At 36.4% G+C, this 20319-nt stretch overlaps 3 long non-coding RNA genes across 3 annotated transcripts; 2 read left to right on the forward strand and 1 right to left on the reverse strand.

Annotated features, from left to right (window-relative positions):
• The first annotated feature begins 354 nt into the window (after positions 1–354).
• On the forward strand, positions 355–5229 carry LOC148965202 (uncharacterized). The gene is made up of 2 exons (XR_016149854.1): positions 355–1591; positions 3188–5229. It is a non-coding gene; the product is annotated as an uncharacterized LOC148965202 (long non-coding RNA).
• A 2063-nt stretch (positions 5230–7292) lies between these two features.
• LOC120477116 (uncharacterized) lies at positions 7293–7908 on the reverse strand. Its single transcript, XR_016149852.1, has 3 exons — positions 7794–7908; positions 7595–7687; positions 7293–7519 (listed from the first exon to the last, which is right to left on the reverse strand). It is a non-coding gene; the product is annotated as an uncharacterized LOC120477116 (long non-coding RNA).
• A 906-nt stretch (positions 7909–8814) lies between these two features.
• LOC148965203 (uncharacterized) lies at positions 8815–18951 on the forward strand. The gene is made up of 2 exons (XR_016149855.1): positions 8815–10618; positions 12452–18951. It is a non-coding gene; the product is annotated as an uncharacterized LOC148965203 (long non-coding RNA).
• Positions 18952–20319: the final 1368 nt, after the last annotated feature.

The following is a 20319-nucleotide window of genomic DNA, read 5'->3' on the forward strand; positions in this document are numbered from 1 at the left end:
GTGTACTATTTAAATGACCATAACTTGCTCAATTTTCTACCGATTTTCAAACGGTTTGTTTTGTTATAAACGTCAGAGATGTAGTTATGACACTGCATACTTATGAATAAAAAGTGAATAAATAAATAATCATCCAGATAATGTTTTTGAAGGAATGTATCATCTTAATTTGAATTGAATTAGAAGAGTATTATTGAAAGATCATTACTGATACAGCCTTACTGAACTGTATTTTCAGACTGTACAGCTTTATACTTTTAATTTATTCTATTTCCAATTCCTTCTATTAACTAGTCTTTAGACTAACTTTTTTACATTCTCATTTATAGATGTAGAATAAAGAGTATTTCTAAAACAAATATTTTTTTTTCATGTCTTTCCTTACAGAAGGAATGTGAATCTATAAGAGTCATGTGTGAATTACTATTTGACATTAAAATTTGCAAACTGATGTATTCTCTAAACGAACTTTAAAATAAATGTATTATCATTTAAGTTATTCTTTGTATCAACTGTATCAGTGTGTGTGTTGTGAACTGTGTTGTACTCCTATCTACTCTATCTAATCTAATGTATGTGCAAAAAAGTCATATCTAAAATTATTTTCGCCCTTCTGTGGTGATTTGTGTGAATTACATAGAAACTAAAAGAAAAGTGATGATTTTTGTGAATCAAAAAGGCTCTCTCATTCAAAGGCAAATCATAATTTTCTGCACCACAGAGCTTGTCAAACATGTTGCTGCTGCAATTTTACAGGAACTTTAATCCAAAGTCTCAGATGTGATCACCATTCACGCCACTATAACCCGACGAGAGTAAAGTGCAGTTTTTCTCCGCTCCTCAAGGCGGCAGAAGCGGGTTCTCCTTCAGTCTGACGCTTCTGCTGCTTGACAACATGGACTGGCTGCAGTAACTCGTCTCTGTCCATGCGGGGGCGCTCGCGGTCGAGTGCAGAATGAATGGGAGTCAATGGGGTTTCACCCCCATAAATCCACTTTTCTCGGGATGTAATTTTTTGTCAAGTAATTTGAAAGTTGCATTCAAAAGGGAGGGCTAAGCTAATACACTCAGCTGAAAATTGCATTTTTAAGTTCACTTATCTGTTCTAAAAATCAGTTCAAAAATGTGATGACGTCACACAATAGCAGAATGGTAGCGTGTTCCAGCCAACAACAGCCTAACCTGTAAGATATCAAAAGGACATAAGTACTCGTTCATTCGACTTTTGGCCTATAATCAATATTGAACTTGCGTAATCAACAATAAAATCTATGTTAATTTAACGACAAGCAGGTGAAAGAGACACTTTTAGCCGTTTAGCCCCATAGACTCCCATTCATTCTGCTCTCGCCCGCGATCACCTCCAGTGGAATTCTAATGGAACTGCAACCAGGATGATACACAACGGGGCTAATAGGAAGTGCCAAGGCTCTCCGTTAGACGGGCTCTGGACAATCACAACAACACGTGCAGATCCTGCAGATGAGAAGATGACAGCTCTTAATGTCACTTTAACAGCACATATTACAGCTCAACCGCAAATAAAACCGACACATAAATGAGGGGACCGAGTACGGCACAAGACTCACCTGTAAGTAACTTTTACTTTAGCATGACAACTTTTACTTTTTGTCAGTTGCTATTGTAGCGTTTCTACCTTTTTTTATTCTTTGAATGAATCGCCCTCTGGTCAGATGGTTCAGGATGTTTTGGTAAGTTAAAGTTTTTTCCCCCTCTTAAAAGTCTTTTCCTCATCTTAGACTCGTGTGTGTTTGGGCGAATCTCATTCAAAACGGACACAGGTCATTATTTCACCGCAAAGAAATTTATTTGAATACAGTGGTGGAGGAAGTACTGAATCTCAGTACTTAAGTAAAATTACAAATAACCAGATAAATATTTACTTTAGTAAAAGTAGAAGTGACACGATGACAACCATACTTAAGTAAAAAGTAAAAAGTAGGCCTACCTGATTTTAAATGTACTTTAAGTATTAAAAGTAAAAGTACTTGCATAATTTATTTTCTTAATGTCTATTTGCTAATGATTAATAAAACATTTAATTCTAACTCATTCAACCTAATACTCCTATAATGATGTTCAATAATGATGGAAAAAAAAGTCACCATTTCTGAAACAAGCTTGCAATTAGGCATGAGATTCACATCATGCTGCTTATCTATATGTTAATAACTATGGCAGTAAACACGATTAATTTATGGTGTAATTCTGAACCTCTTGGCTTGCCATAATCCTAACCAAACGTTTATTACACACGGTGCGTTTCCAATGCATGTAAAAATAATTTTCGCGTATAAATTGCTCTATGAACGCACTGCGTGCGAGACGCATTTAATGTGACCGGGTTGATATATCTAGAGCCTCCATTTTTGCACTCAGGTAAGTTTAAGTCCCATGGCCCTCTATCAGAATCAAGAGTTTCAAGAAGATCAGAGAAACTCAAAATTTCCACCAAAAAAAAAAAAAAAAAAAGACAGTGTTACCCCTGTCGTTTTTTTTTTTTTTTTTGTGCGAAAAAATAAGTTTCTCCAATCTTCTTGAAACTCTTGATTCTGATAGAGGGTCATGGGACTTAAACCTGAGTGCAAAAATGGAGACAAAGGTGCAACGGACGGACGGCCAGATTACGTTTTGGCAGGGGAAAAACTGATCAGCAAATGTAATGAAAATGTAACAGAAGGTGTAGAAATTTAGTGGAGTAGAAAGTATAATAATTGCTGCAAAATGTAACAAAGTAAAAGTAAAAAGTATGCGCTATTTATTCTACTTAAGTAAAGTAAAGACACGTGAAAAATGTACTTAAGTAAAGTAACAAAGTATTTGTACTTCGTTACATTCCACCACTGTTTGAATATGATTATCATTATTATTTACATGACATTCATGAAGTCATACATTATGTCAATTTGAAAACTACGTATCTCACTGTAGTATTTATTTGTACCGAGTTTAACTTGACATTTTGATTACGGTAATTAAAACGACATGTGTTTATCATTAAAGCCATAACGCAAAAAAAAACAAAAAAACAAAAAAAAACATCGTCCTAAAAAGATACATTTATGTAACATTTGCTTTTTTTATTTTAATATTATAGATTTTAATATAATATTATAGTGCCAACTAGCAGTCATTCAATGTTTGCTTTAACTTTCTCTCTCTCTAGGAAGATGATCTGCAGTTCCTCAGTCTCGAGGAAAGGGAGTGTTTTCTGTTCTTTGAGGAGACCATCGGCTCCCTGGACTCACGGTGGGGCGTCCGGCCTCACACACACAAACGGCACGACATCACAGCCCTGTAGATCATGACATCATTGACCTGGTCCACTTGGCCAATTATCGTGGAATCTAGTGTTAACGCGGAATTTCGTGGAATTTTACATATTTGGTTTGAAATTCAGTTTTTGTGCGAGAGAAGAACGTATTTCTGCCGAAAATGCAGACCAGGGGAAGCAAATCTGGACGACATAAACCCCCCCAACCCGTCATTTCAGCTCAAATGATGAAATTAAAACAATGAAAGCATGTCGAAGCGGCTCTCCACGGCTCTGCTTTAGTCGGCGGAGAGCCAGCCTGCGTTCACAAGCTTCTAACGCGAAGCATATGGTTTCGAGATCCCACTAACTTCTAAACACTTAGATTTGAATATTTGAAGATAATACCATACCAAATTTTGTCCTATTACCTGATGTTAGGGTTTCCCAAACCAGGGTTTGTGAAGGAATTTCAGGGAGTGTCTAAGTTCATGAAAAATTAATAGTTAGTTCAATAAAAAAGTTAAAGAAATTTAAAACCATCTAAAACACTTAATAATGATGCAATGCTTTCTTTACTTGCATTATACGACATCAGAGAAAGATGAACATGCTAATGTTAAATTATTGACTTATGAGCTTCTTAAAATTTCAGGGCAACTTCAAGCAAATAAATTACATCGAAAGAGGATTACTGAAAAAAAAGATTAATTATGTTCGTCAGGAGCTGTAATGTTGAGAAAATACCAGTTATTTCTGTAAATCAAACTCTGAGAATCAATTTTAAAAGTAGCTATAGTCTGATTGTTTTTTTAAAGCACAATTTATTAGGTAATTAAATTACATGTAATCAGTTACTACCCAGCACTGACTTCAACTAATCGTTCATATATATATATATTCACAAAAACAAACAGCATTACCTTGTTTGAAGATGTTCAGAAGGGTTAGGGATGTTCAACAGATTTATGTTTTAAGTCAACTAGCACTTGTTTAGACTGAGCTAGTTTTTTCTGCTTAGGAGTTTTGGTTAAAAACCAATCAGACCTGATATCTTTATCAAACACTAACTCAGGATTCACATTCATCTCAAGCTCCACATGCTGCTTTGGAAGCGCATGGCCTGGTTTCAGCCATCTTTACTTCATGGTCACATGGTTCCAGAACATTGAGCCATTCACCTGAGTCCTAATTGTCATGTGATTAATCACTCCATATTTGAACTCCTAAAACACTGTTAAGATTCCTCCATAAAGATAAACGTACGAAGAGAAGTGTCAGAACCGTGTCATCTTCAGTGGCTCAGTGGTAGCGGTACCGGTTCCGAAGCGAGTGGTTAAGGGTTCTATTCCAACTTCTTGTTGCGTTTAGACTCCGCTTCGGAAGATAAACGTACGAAGAGAAGTATCTCCGCTACCACTGAGCCTCTGAAGACAGCACGGTTCTGACGGTTGAAAGTCAGCGTGCCGAGTTGGTTTCAGAAGCGTGCCGTCTTCCAAAAAAAAAAAAAAAAAAAAACACTTAAACACTGTTAAAATTCCTCCATAAAGATAAACGTACGAAGAGAAGTATTAGAACCGTCTCGTCTTCAGTGGTGCAGTGGTATAGCGGTACTGGCTTTGAAGCGAGAGGTTGCTGGTTCTATTCCAGCTTCTTGTTGCGTTTAGGCTCCGTTTTGAAAGATAAACGTACGAAGAGAAGTGTCAGAACCGTGTCATCTTCAGTGGTGCAGTGGTAGCGGTACCGGTTCCGAAGCGAGTGGTTAAGGGTTCTATTCCAACTTCTTGGTGCGTTTAGACTCCGCTTCGGAAGATAAACGTACGAAGAGAAGTATCTCCGCTACCACTGAGCCTCTGAAGACGGCACGGTTCTGACGGTTGAAAGTCAGCGTGCCGAGTTGGTTTCAGAAGCGTGCCGTCTTCCAAAAAAAAAAAAAAAAAAAAAAAACACTTAAACACTGTTAAAATTCCTCCATAAAGATAAACGTACGAAGAGAAGTATTAGAACTGTCTCGTCTTCAGTGGTGCAGTGGTATAGCGGTACTGGCTCTGAAGCGAGAGGTTGCCGGTTCTATTCCAGCTTCTTGTTGCGTTTAGGCTCCGTTTCGAAAGATAAACGTACGAAGAGAAGTGTCAGAACCGTGTCATCTTCAGTGGTGCAGTGGTAGCGGAACCGGCTCTGAAGCGAGAGGTTGCTGGTTCTATTCCAGCTTCTTGTTGCGTTTGTGCGTTTAGACTCCGTTTCGAAAGATAAACGTACGAAGAGAAGTGTTAGAAGTGTGCAGGCTCTGGTGGCGTAGTGGATGAGGCCTCGTTTCGCCTTCCAAAGGTTAATGGTTCAATCCCGGGTCAGGACCAGCAACCAGAGGGAGCCAAGAGGAATCAACCGGTCCCGACGAGTCTGCACACCCAAAAGACCAAAGGGGGGGGTAGTGTGTGTGTGTCCCCCCCCCGAGGTTTCGGAACCCCGGTCGCTGCGGTTATACTGCTTAAACATTAATTTTCGCGACGTTTAATAATATAATAATATAATAATATAATAATATAATTGGATAATTACTTGGATATTTCTTAATTGGAACTTAATTGGATATTACTTAATTGGACACTTACCTAATTACTTAATTGGATATTTCTTAATTGGATACTTTAAACACTTGGACAATTACTTGGATACTTATAATTACTTGGATACTTTAAACACTTGGATGCTTACTTGGATACTTTAAACACTTGGATAATTACTTGGATACTTTAAACACTTGGATAAGTACTTGGATACTTACTTGGATGTCAAGAGTCTTGAGTCTTAAGCTCTATAAAAATAGATGTCAAGAGTCTTGAGTCTTAAGCTCTATAAAAATAGATGTCAAGAGTCTTGAGTCTTAAGCTCTATAAAAATAGATGATGTTGAGTCTTAAGCTCTATAAAAATAGATGTCAAGAGTCTTGAGTCTTAAGCTCTATAAAAATAGATGTCGGTTGAGTCTTAAGCTCTATAAAAATAGATGTCAAGAGTCTTAAGCTCTATAAAAATAGATGATGTTGAGTCTTAAGCTCTATAAAAATAGATGTCAAGAGTCTTGAGTCTTAAGCTCTATAAAAATAGATGATGTTGAGTCTTAAGCGCTATAAAAATAGATGTCGGTTGAGTCTTGAGTCTTAAGCTCTATAATAATAGATGACGGTTGAGTCTTAAGCTCTATAATAATAGATGACAGTTGAGTCTTGAGTCTTAAGCTGTATGTGCTTGACGTGTTGAAGCATCAGTCCTAAGCTCTACCAATAAGAGAAGCATCAGTCCTCTCTTCTCAAAAAAAAAACCCCTCAAAAAAAAAACCCTCAAAAAAAAAAACTTGACTATTAAAACACATTCTACACTAAGAGAAGCTTCTCTTCTAAAAAAAACAAACTCAAAAAAAGGCAAAAAAAATAAAAAACTAAAAAAAACCCTCAAAAAAAACTAAAAAAAAACAAACAAAAAAACATATTCAGCAACTTGACTATTAAAACACATTCTACACTAAGAGAAGCTTCTCTTCTAAAAAAACCCCTAAAAAAACAAACTCAAAAAGGCAAAAAAATAATAAAATAAAAAAAAACCTAAAAAAAAAACTAAAAAAAAAACCTTCAAACACCACATTCAGTTATTAGACCATTGAAACACATTTTACACAAACAGAAGCTTCTGTTCTCAAAAAAACCCTCAAAAAAACCTTTAAAGGAAAAATCTAAAAAAAAAAAAAAAACATTCAGTTATTAGACCATTAAAACACACTCTACATTAAGAGAAGCATCAGTCTTCTCTTCTCAGCTTTTTTGAGAACTTTCTCTTCTCAGCTTTTTTTGAGCAACTTCTCTTCTCAGGTTTTTATGAGCAACTTCTCTTCTCAATAAAAAATCTCAAAAAAACCTAAAGAAAAAACCCTTTATATGAAAAAACCTCAAACACCACATTCAGTAACTAGACCATTAAAACACACAAAAAAAGACCATTACACACAAAAAAAGACACTAGACTTTAAACACTACTTTATTATTTTCCTGTTTTTTTTTTTTTTTTACTTTATTTTCCCAAATATATAATTTATCCATCATCAACATACCAGATTCCGATCAGCCTTAAGATTAACAGTGTTTAGGGAGAACGCAGCCCATCCATTCTTGTTTGTGGATGATTCGAAAGCAGTTTGTTGGGCCAGTTGCTCCCCTCCAAGAGATATACAGCTTTGTCGAGTCACGTAGATCTGTTAGGAATGATCAAGGTTAGGAAAGGGAACCAATTTGAAGGCTTCTTCAATAAGGGATGACATTTTGCTTACCTTTCCATTAAGCATTGAACCAAGAGGTCCACAAATGTGACTTTGCCAACTAGACACATAATGGACACCGTTGCAGATTTTGACACATTACATCTGCGAGAGAAAATCCAAACAGTAGAGAACATCAACTTTGTGGCTTAAAGTGAATGTCTTCTAAAGATCATAAAGAGTATATGGTTCAGATCAGCCAATAGCTCACCTGTTCTCTCCTCAGTATCATTCACAAGAAATGTGTCTTGCATTTGCTCTTCAACGTTGGGGTTGAAAAACACTGACGCATCAACAGTAAGAGAGGCACAGCCCATGGCATTCATCTGGTAGGAGAACGAAGATAGACAATTAAAAAACAGAAATAATAAACATTTAAAAGCAGTCATTGAAGTTGAAATGTGTTCATCTTAAAACAACCTGCTTTTCATTTATGGTCAGAAAACTCAAAATGGTGAAACATCTGGTCTTACCATTTGATCAAAAGGCACAAAGTTGGGTTTCATGGAGACAACTCTGAAATGAACTGCAAAGACAAACAAACTCACATACATTGGATAATGCATTTGAAAATGATGCTTCAACCAAGATCATTCACAGCTCACCCGTTTGTCCTGGATTGGAAATAGGTAACGTCTGAACATGATTTAGCTCTTCAGTCGCTCTGAAGACCTTCAACCTTCAGCTTCTGCACCGAATCTCCATCTACCCGAGAAGCCTGTAGAGAACTTCATTTAACATGCAATAAACCAAGACAAAAAGAGCCACACACGTCTAATGACTATGACCGACCTGGAAACAAAAGCAGCGGTGAAAGTGCAGTCGTCTTGTTTTCAGATCCAGATCAGAAGAATGGCACGTCTGACGTTGGCTCAACTTTAATTCGATAAGCGAAACAATGCCAGATCAACATTAATTCAATGTCAGTTTGCTATCAGGGAAAGTTCCCTACAAAGGGCCACAAAGACACCAACTGCAGGAGCAGAGAGTGAACAGATCCAAAACTAGGCTTTTTAAAGAGCCCAGCCAGCTGCAGCCACTGACGAGTAGGAGGAGCTCCAAGATCCAATCAGCCGTTGAACCACCAATCAGCTGCTGGAATGGTTTTAGAAGCCATCTTACCCATAGATATCTATATAGACCATTTCACAAGATGTAAACAACACTGGTCCAGAAGCACTTCCTGTTTCAGTTTGTAACTGTTTTCTTTATTTCACATGTAAAGAAAACATCTTAAAGTTGTTTGTTTAACGTTTTGATTCAGTTTTAAATGTTCTGTTGGTTGTATTTTATCCCAGCTTTATGTAGTGTTAAAAAACTGAAACAGGAAGTGCTTCTGGACCATAAAGGCTAGATATGTCGTCCACGCTGCTGGCCAATGGAGGTCTACGTCTGCACCTGGCGGCCATCTTGTCACAGGCAGCTCGCTCACTCGTAACATTGTGTTAATGGTGCGTGTACTATTTAAATGACCATAACTTGCTCAATTTTCTACCGATTTTCAAACGGTTTGTTTTGTTATAAACGTCAGAGATGTAGTTATGACACTGCATACTTATGAATAAAAAGTGAATAAATAAATAATCATCCAGATAATGTTTTTGAAGGAATGTATCATCTTAATTTGAATTGAATTAGAAGAGTATTATTGAAAGATCATTACTGATACAGCCTTACTGAACTGTATTTTCAGACTGTACAGCTTTATACTTTTAATTTATTCTATTTCCAATTCCTTCTATTAACTAGTCTTTAGACTAACTTTTTTACATTCTCATTTATAGATGTAGAATAAAGAGTATTTCTAAAACAAATATTTTTTTTTCATGTCTTTCCTTACAGAAGGAATGTGAATCTATAAGAGTCATGTGTGAATTACTATTTGACATTAAAATTTGCAAACTGATGTATTCTCTAAACAAACTTTAAAATAAATGTATTATCATTTAAGTTATTCTTTGTATCAACTGTATCAGTGTGTGTGTTGTGAACTGTGTTGTACTCCTATCTACTCTATCTAATCTAATGTATGTGCAAAAAAGTCATATCTAAAATTATTTTCGCCCTTCTGTGGTGATTTGTGTGAATTACATAGAAACTAAAAGAAAAGTGATGATTTTTGTGAATCAAAAAGGCTCTCTCATTCAAAGGCAAATCATAATTTTCTGCACCACAGAGCTTGTCAAACATGTTGCTGCTGCAATTTTACAGGAACTTTAATCCAAAGTCTCAGATGTGATCACCATTCACGCCACTATAACCCGACGAGAGTAAAGTGCAGTTTTTCTCCGCTCCTCAAGGCGGCAGAAGCGGGTTCTCCTTCAGTCTGACGCTTCTGCTGCTTGACAACATGGACTGGCTGCAGTAACTCGTCTCTGTCCATGCGGGGGCGCTCGCGGTCGAGTGCAGAATGAATGGGAGTCAATGGGGTTTCACCCCCATAAATCCACTTTTCTCGGGATGTAATTTTTTGTCAAGTAATTTGAAAGTTGCATTCAAAAGGGAGGGCTGAGATAATACACTCAGCTGAAAATTGCATTTTTAAGTTCACTTATCTGTTCTAAAAATCAGTTCAAAAATGTGATGACGTCACACAATAGCAGAATGGTAGCGTGTTCCAGCCAACAACAGCCTAACCTGTAAGAATTCAAAAGGACATAAGTACTCGTTCATTCGACTTTTGGCCTATAATCAATATTGAACTTGCGTAATCAACAATAAAATCTATGTTAATTTAACGACAAGCAGGTGAAAGAGACACTTTTAGCCGTTTAGCCCCATTCATTCTGCTCTCGCCCGCGATCACCTCCAGTGGAATTCTAATGGAACTGCAACCAGGATGATACACAACGGGGCTAATAGGAAGTGCCAAGGCTCTCCGTTAGACAGGCTCTGGACAATCACAACAACACGTGCAGATCCTGCAGATGAGAAGATGACAGCTCTTAATGTCACTTTAACAGCACATATTACAGCTCAACCGCAAATAAAACCGACACATAAATGAGGGGACCGAGTACGGCACAAGACTCACCTGTAAGTAACTTTTACTTTAGCATGACAACTTTTACTTTTTGTCAGTTGCTATTGTAGCGTTGCTACCTTTTTTTATTCTTTGAATGAATCGCCCTCTGGTCAGATGGTTCAGGATGTTTTGGTAAGTTAAAGTTTTTTCCCCCTCTTAAAAGTCTTTTCCTCATCTTAGACTCGTGTGTGTTTGGGCGAATCTCATTCAAAACGGACACAGGTCATTATTTCACCGCAAAGAAATTTATTTGAATACAGTGGTGGAGGAAGTACTGAATCTCAGTACTTAAGTAAAATTACAAATAACCAGATAAATATTTACTTTAGTAAAAGTAGAAGTGACACGATGACAACCATACTTAAGTAAAAAGTAGGCCTACCTGATTTTAAATTTTAAGTATTAAAAGTAAAAGTACTTGCATAATTTATTTTCTTAATGTCTATTTGCTAATGATTAATAAAACATTTAATTCTAACTCATTCAACCTAATACTCCTATAATGATGTTCAATAATGATGGAAAAAAATGTCACCATTTCTGAAACAAGCTTGCAATTAGGCATGAGATTCACATCATGCTGCTTATCCTTACTATAGACCATTTCACAAGATGTAAACAACACTGGTCCAGAAGCACTTCCTGTTTCAGTTTTTTAACACTACATAAAAGCTGGGATAAAATTCAACCAACAGAACATTTAAAACTGAATCAAAAAGTTAAACAACATCTTTAAGATGTTTTCTTTACATGTGAAATAAAGAAAACAGTTACAAACTGAAACAGGAAGTGCTTCTGGACCAGTGTTGTTTACATCTTGTGAAATGGTCTATATGTTAATAACTATGGCAGTAAACACGATTAATTTATGGTGTAATTCTGAACCTCTTGGCTTGCCATAATCCTAACCAAACGTTTATTACACACGGTGCGTTTCCTATGCATGTAAAAAATAATTTTCGCGTATAAATTGCTCTATGAACGCACTGCGTGCGAGACGCATTTAATGTGACCGGGTTGATATATCTAGAGCCTCCATTTTTGCACTCAGGTTTAAGTCCCATGGCCCTCTATCAGAATCAAGAGTTTCAAGAAGATCAGAGTAACTCAAAATTTCAACCCCAAAAAAAACAAAACAACAACAACAAAAAAAAGACAGTGTTACCCCTGTCGTTTTTTTTTTTTTGTGCGAAAAAATAAGTTTCTCCAATCTTCTTGAAACTCTTGATTCTGATAGAGGGTCATGGGACTTAAACCTGAGTGCAAAAATGGAGACAAAGGTGCAACGGACGGACGGCCAGATTACGTTTTGGCAGGGGAAAAACTGATCAGCAAATGTAATGAAAATGTAACAGAAGGTGTAGAAATTTAGTGGAGTAGAAAGTATAATAATTGCTGCAAAATGTAACAAAGTAAAAGTAAAAAGTATGCGCTATTTATTCTACTTAAGTAAAGTAAAGACACGTGAAAAATGTACTTAAGTAAAGTAACAAAGTATTTGTACTTCGTTACATTCCACCACTGTTTGAATATGATTATCATTATTATTTACATGACATTCATGAAGTCATACATTATGTCAATTTGAAAACTACGTATCTCACTGTAGTATTTATTTGTACCGAGTTTAACTTGACATTTTGATTACGGTAATTAAAACGACATGTGTTTATCATTAAAGCCATAACGCAAAAAAAAACAAAAAAACAAAAAAAAACATCGTCCTAAAAAGATACATTTATGTAACATTTGCTTTTTTTATTTTAATATTATAGATTTTAATATAATATTATAGTGCCAACTAGCAGTCATTCAATGTTTGCTTTAACTTTCTCTCTCTCTAGGAAGATGATCTGCAGTTCCTCAGTCTCGAGGAAAGGGAGTGTTTTCTGTTCTTTGAGGAGACCATCGGCTCCCTGGACTCACGGTGGGGCGTCCGGCCTCACACACACAAACGGCACGACATCACAGCCCTGTAGATCATGACATCATTGACCTGGTCCACTTGGCCAATTATCGTGGAATCTAGTGTTAACGCGGAATTTCGTGGAATTTTACATATTTGGTTTGAAATTCAGTTTTTGTGCGAGAGAAGAACGTATTTCTGCCGAAAATGCAGACCAGGGGAAGCAAATCTGGACGACATAAACCCCCCCAACCCGTCATTTCAGCTCAAATGATGAAATTAAAACAATGAAAGCATGTCGAAGCGGCTCTCCACGGCTCTGCTTTAGTCGGCGGAGAGCCAGCCTGCGTTCACAAGCTTCTAACGCGAAGCATATGGTTTCGAGATCCCACTAACTTCTAAACACTTAGATTTGAATATTTGAAGATAATACCATACCAAATTTTGTCCTATTACCTGATGTTAGGGTTTCCCAAACCAGGGTTTGTGAAGGAATTTCAGGGAGTGTCTAAGTTCATGAAAAATTAATAGTTAGTTCAATAAAAAAGTTAAAGAAATTTAAAACCATCTAAAACACTTAATAATGATGCAATGCTTTCTTTACTTGCATTATACGACATCAGAGAAAGATGAACATGCTAATGTTAAATTATTGACTTATGAGCTTCTTAAAATTTCAGGGCAACTTCAAGCAAATAAATTACATCGAAAGAGGATTACTGAAAAAAAAGATTAATTATGTTCGTCAGGAGCTGTAATGTTGAGAAAATACCAGTTATTTCTGTAAATCAAACTCTGAGAATCAATTTTAAAAGTAGCTATAGTCTGATTGTTTTTTTAAAGCACAATTTATTAGGTAATTAAATTACATGTAATCAGTTACTACCCAGCACTGACTTCAACTAATCGTTCATATATATATATATTCACAAAAACAAACAGCATTACCTTGTTTGAAGATGTTCAGAAGGGTTAGGGATGTTCAACAGATTTATGTTTTAAGTCAACTAGCACTTGTTTAGACTGAGCTAGTTTTTTCTGCTTAGGAGTTTTGGTTAAAAACCAATCAGACCTGATATCTTTATCAAACACTAACTCAGGATTCACATTCATCTCAAGCTCCACATGCTGCTTTGGAAGCGCATGGCCTGGTTTCAGCCATCTTTACTTCATGGTCACATGGTTCCAGAACATTGAGCCATTCACCTGAGTCCTAATTGTCATGTGATTAATCACTCCATATTTGAACTCCTAAAACACTGTTAAGATTCCTCCATAAAGATAAACGTACGAAGAGAAGTGTCAGAACCGTGTCATCTTCAGTGGCTCAGTGGTAGCGGTACCGGTTCCGAAGCGAGTGGTTAAGGGTTCTATTCCAACTTCTTGTTGCGTTTAGACTCCGCTTCGGAAGATAAACGTACGAAGAGAAGTATCTCCGCTACCACTGAGCCTCTGAAGACAGCACGGTTCTGACGGTTGAAAGTCAGCGTGCCGAGTTGGTTTCAGAAGCGTGCCGTCTTCCAAAAAAAAAAAAAAAAAAAAACACTTAAACACTGTTAAAATTCCTCCATAAAGATAAACGTACGAAGAGAAGTATTAGAACCGTCTCGTCTTCAGTGGTGCAGTGGTATAGCGGTACTGGCTTTGAAGCGAGAGGTTGCTGGTTCTATTCCAGCTTCTTGTTGCGTTTAGGCTCCGTTTTGAAAGATAAACGTACGAAGAGAAGTGTCAGAACCGTGTCATCTTCAGTGGTGCAGTGGTAGCGGTACCGGTTCCGAAGCGAGTGGTTAAGGGTTCTATTCCAACTTCTTGGTGCGTTTAGACTCCGCTTCGGAAGATAAACGTACGAAGAGAAGTATCTCCGCTACCACTGAGCCTCTGAAGACGGCACGGTTCTGACGGTTGAAAGTCAGCGTGCCGAGTTGGTTTCAGAAGCGTGCCGTCTTCCAAAAAAAAAAAAAAAAAAAAAACACTTAAACACTGTTAAAATTCCTCCATAAAGATAAACGTACGAAGAGAAGTATTAGAACTGTCTCGTCTTCAGTGGTGCAGTGGTATAGCGGTACTGGCTCTGAAGCGAGAGGTTGCCGGTTCTATTCCAGCTTCTTGTTGCGTTTAGGCTCCGTTTCGAAAGATAAACGTACGAAGAGAAGTGTCAGAACCGTGTCATCTTCAGTGGTGCAGTGGTAGCGGAACCGGCTCTGAAGCGAGAGGTTGCTGGTTCTATTCCAGCTTCTTGTTGCGTTTGTGCGTTTAGACTCCGTTTCGAAAGATAAACGTACGAAGAGAAGTGTTAGAAGTGTGCAGGCTCTGGTGGCGTAGTGGATGAGGCCTCGTTTCGCCTTCCAAAGGTTAATGGTTCAATCCCGGGTCAGGACCAGCAACCAGAGGGAGCCAAGAGGAATCAACCGGTCCCGACGAGTCTGCACACCCAAAAGACCAAAGGGGGGGGTAGTGTGTGTGTGTCCCCCCCCCGAGGTTTCGGAACCCCGGTCGCTGCGGTTATACTGCTTAAACATTAATTTTCGCGACGTTTAATAATATAATAATATAATTGGATAATTACTTGGATATTACTTAATTGGAACTTAATTGGATATTACTTAATTGGACACTTACCTAATTACTTAATTGGATATTTCTTAATTGGATACTTTAAACACTTGGACAATTACTTGGATACTTATAATTACTTGGATACTTTAAACACTTGGATGCTTACTTGGATACTTTAAACACTTGGATAATTACTTGGATACTTTAAACACTTGGATAAGTACTTGGATACTTACTTGGATGTCAAGAGTCTTGAGTCTTAAGCTCTATAAAAATAGATGTCAAGAGTCTTGAGTCTTAAGCTCTATAAAAATAGATGTCAAGAGTCTTGAGTCTTAAGCTCTATAAAAATAGATGTCAAGAGTCTTGAGTCTTAAGCTCTATAAAAATAGATGTCAAGAGTCTTGAGTCTTAAGCTCTATAAAAATAGATGATGTTGAGTCTTAAGCTCTATAAAAATAGATGTCAAGAGTCTTGAGTCTTAAGCTCTATAAAAATAGATGTCGGTTGAGTCTTAAGCTCTATAAAAATAGATGTCAAGAGTCTTAAGCTCTATAAAAATAGATGTCAAGAGTCTTAAGCTCTATAAAAATAGATGATGTTGAGTCTTAAGCTCTATAAAAATAGATGTCAAGAGTCTTGAGTCTTAAGCTCTATAAAAATAGATGATGTTGAGTCTTAAGCTCTATAAAAATAGATGTCAAGAGTCTTGAGTCTTAAGCTCTATAAAAATAGATGTCGGTTGAGTCTTAAGCTCTATAAAAATAGATGTCAAGAGTCTTAAGCTCTATAAAAATAGATGATGTTGAGTCTTAAGCTCTATAAAAATAGATGTCAAGAGTCTTGAGTCTTAAGCTCTATAAAAATAGATGATGTTGAGTCTTAAGCGCTATAAAAATAGATGTCGGTTGAGTCTTGAGTCTTAAGCTCTATAATAATAGATGACGGTTGAGTCTTAAGCTCTATAATAATAGATGACAGTTGAGTCTTGAGTCTTAAGCTGTATGTGCTTGACGTGTTGAAGCATCAGTCCTAAGCTCTACCAATAAGAGAAGCATCAGTCCTCTCTTCTCAAAAAAAAACCCCTCAAAAAAAAAAACCCTCAAAAAAAAACTTGACTATTAAAACACATTCTACACTAAGAGAAGCTTCTCTTCTAAAAAAAACAAACTCAAAAAAAGGCAAAAAAAATAAAAAACTAAAAAAAACCCTCAAAAAAAACTAAAAAAAAACAAACAAAAAAACATATTCAGCAACTTGACTATTAAAACACATTCTACACTAAGAGAAGCTTCTCTTCTAAAAAAACCCCTAAAAAAACAAACTCAAAAAGGCAAAAAAATAATAAAATAAAAAAAAACCTAAAAAAAAAACTAAAAAAAAAACCTTCAAACACCACATTCAGTTATTAGACCATTGAAACACATTTTACACAAACAGAAGCTTCTGTTCTCAAAAAAACCCTCAAAAAAACCTTTAAAGGAAAAATCTAAAAAAAAAAAAAAACATTCAGTTATTAGACCATTAAAACACACTCTACATTAAGAGAAGCATCAGTCTTCTCTTCTCAGCTTTTTTGAGAACTTTCTCTTCTCAGCTTTTTTTGAGCAACTTCTCTTCTCAGGTTTTTATGAGCAACTTCTCTTCTCAATAAAAAATCTCAAAAAAACCTAAAGAAAAAACCCTTTATATGAAAAAACCTCAAACACCACATTCAGTAACTAGACCATTAAAACACACAAAAAAAGACCATTACACACAAAAAAAGACACTAGACTTTAAACACTACTTTATTATTTTCCTGTTTTTTTTTTTTTTTTTACTTTATTTTCCCAAATATATAATTTATCCATCATCAACATACCAGATTCCGATCAGCCTTAAGATTAACAGTGTTTAGGGAGAACGCAGCCCATCCATTCTTGTTTGTGGATGATTCGAAAGCAGTTTGTTGGGCCAGTTGCTCCCCTCCAAGAGATATACAGCTTTGTCGAGTCACGTAGATCTGTTAGGAATGATCAAGGTTAGGAAAGGGAACCAATTTGAAGGCTTCTTCAATAAGGGATGACATTTTGCTTACCTTTCCATTAAGCATTGAACCAAGAGGTCCACAAATGTGACTTTGCCAACTAGACACATAATGGACACCGTTGCAGATTTTGACACATTACATCTGCGAGAGAAAATCCAAACAGTAGAGAACATCAACTTTGTGGCTTAAAGTGAATGTCTTCTAAAGATCATAAAGAGTATATGGTTCAGATCAGCCAATAGCTCACCTGTTCTCTCCTCAGTATCATTCACAAGAAATGTGTCTTGCATTTGCTCTTCAACGTTGGGGTTGAAAAACACTGACGCATCAACAGTAAGAGAGGCACAGCCCATGGCATTCATCTGGTAGGAGAACGAAGATAGACAATTAAAAAACAGAAATAATAAACATTTAAAAGCAGTCATTGAAGTTGAAATGTGTTCATCTTAAAACAACCTGCTTTTCATTTATGGTCAGAAAACTCAAAATGGTGAAACATCTGGTCTTACCATTTGATCAAAAGGCACAAAGTTGGGTTTCATGGAGACAACTCTGAAATGAACTGCAAAGACAAACAAACTCACATACATTGGATAATGCATTTGAAAATGATGCTTCAACCAAGATCATTCACAGCTCACCCGTTTGTCCTGGATTGGAAATAGGTAACGTCTGAACATGATTTAGCTCTTCAGTCGCTCTGAAGACCTTCAACCTTCAGCTTCTGCACCGAATCTCCATCTACCCGAGAAGCCTGTAGAGAACTTCATTTAACATGCAATAAACCAAGACAAAAAGAGCCACACACGTCTAATGACTATGACCGACCTGGAAACAAAAGCAGCGGTGAAAGTGCAGTCGTCTTGTTTTCAGATCCAGATCAGAAGAATGGCACGTCTGACGTTGGCTCAACTTTAATTCGATAAGCGAAACAATGCCAGATCAACATTAATTCAATGTCAGTTTGCTATCAGGGAAAGTTCCCTACAAAGGGCCACAAAGACACCAACTGCAGGAGCAGAGAGTGAACAGATCCAAAACTAGGCTTTTTAAAGAGCCCAGCCAGCTGCAGCCACTGACGAGTAGGAGGAGCTCCAAGATCCAATCAGCCGTTGAACCACCAATCAGCTGCTGGAATGGTTTTAGAAGCCATCTTACCCATAGATATCTATATAGACCATTTCACAAGATGTAAACAACACTGGTCCAGAAGCACTTCCTGTTTCAGTTTGTAACTGTTTTCTTTATTTCACATGTAAAGAAAACATCTTAAAGTTGTTTGTTTAACGTTTTGATTCAGTTTTAAATGTTCTGTTGGTTGTATTTTATCCCAGCTTTATGTAGTGTTAAAAAACTGAAACAGGAAGTGCTTCTGGACCATAAAGGCTAGATATGTCGTCCACGCTGCTGGCCAATGGAGGTCTACGTCTGCACCTGGCGGCCATCTTGTCACAGGCAGCTCGCTCACTCGTAACATTGTGTTAATGGTGCGTGTACTATTTAAATGACCATAACTTGCTCAATTTTCTACCGATTTTCAAACGGTTTGTTTTGTTATAAACGTCAGAGATGTAGTTATGACACTGCATACTTATGAATAAAAAGTGAATAAATAAATAATCATCCAGATAATGTTTTTGAAGGAATGTATCATCTTAATTTGAATTGAATTAGAAGAGTATTATTGAAAGATCATTACTGATACAGCCTTACTGAACTGTATTTTCAGACTGTACAGCTTTATACTTTTAATTTATTCTATTTCCAATTCCTTCTATTAACTAGTCTTTAGACTAACTTTTTTACATTCTCATTTATAGATGTAGAATAAAGAGTATTTCTAAAACAAATATTTTTTTTTCATGTCTTTCCTTACAGAAGGAATGTGAATCTATAAGAGTCATGTGTGAATTACTATTTGACATTAAAATTTGCAAACTGATGTATTCTCTAAACAAACTTTAAAATAAATGTATTATCATTTAAGTTATTCTTTGTATCAACTGTATCAGTGTGTGTGTTGTGAACTGTGTTGTAGGGTTGCCGCGGTGAGGAAAATTTCCCACCGGTTAATCGACGTGTGACAACACCGGTAATCCCGGTGTCACCGTGGAGGGCAGGGCGGGGGGGGTTAAATAGCTTTTAAATGCGTGCGCGTTATACTTTCACTTTCGAAATAAGCGTCAATTGCTTGAATGGACAAAAAAAAACAACTCGCTGATAATAAAACTTTTATTTATAGACTTTTATTAGCATAACGAACAAATAAAAATAACCCTATGCATAGGCTGAAAAAAGTGAAAATCGGCAAAATGTGGGCCCAAACAAATAAGAACCATAAAACGTTTATTAACGAATAAGAAAATAAAATAGGCCTAAATAAATTACACAAAGTTTAAATGAGATAAAACCAATTAAAAAGAGACGAATATAAAATAAAAACTTCAAAACGGACCTTAGCCTACATAAATGACATACTTTCACTTTCGAAATAAGCGTCAATTGCAATTCAGCGTCAATTGCTGGAATGGACCAAAAAAAACAAAAAAAAAACAACTCGCTGACAATAAACTTTTATTTAGACAGCACTTTTATTAGAATAATAAACGAATAAAATATAGACAGAACTTTTATTAGCATAACGAACGAATAAAAATAACCCCATGCATAGGCTGAAAAAAGTGAAAATCGGCAAACTGTGGGCCCAAAAAAATAAAACGTTTATTAACGAATAAGAAAACAAAATAGGCCTAAATAAATTAAACAAAGTTTAAATAAGATAAAACCAAATAAAAAGAGACGAATATAAAATAAAAACTTTAAAAAGGACCTTAGCCTACATAAATGACAGCACTCTAAAAAAAAGTAAAACACTATAAATTGGCATTTATTAACATTAATATATATTGGCCAAAATATTGCCAAACAGGCGCTTTTGCATTGCGTTTTGACACCAAATCTTCCGCCATTATCTTGCTTTTCTGTAATTTGACTCGTTCTCGTCTCCACACGTGCTAAATGGAATCCTGATGCTTGCTGATCTGTGACGTGACGGCACGCGTTGCGCAGTTCATTTTTAATTATAATGCTCTCTTCAGAACTAAATAATTGAAAATTATTATTTTTAATCAATTCAAATAAATATTTTAGCAAAAACGAATACTTTAAAAAAAAAAAGTCAAGACATCGCGGTGTCACGGTGGGAAAGTGATGTCACC

Source organism: Pimephales promelas, chromosome 24 (assembly GCF_988280905.1).
Source record: "Pimephales promelas chromosome 24, fPimPro1.hap1.1, whole genome shotgun sequence".
Classification (NCBI taxonomy): Eukaryota; Metazoa; Chordata; class Actinopteri; order Cypriniformes; family Leuciscidae; genus Pimephales; species Pimephales promelas.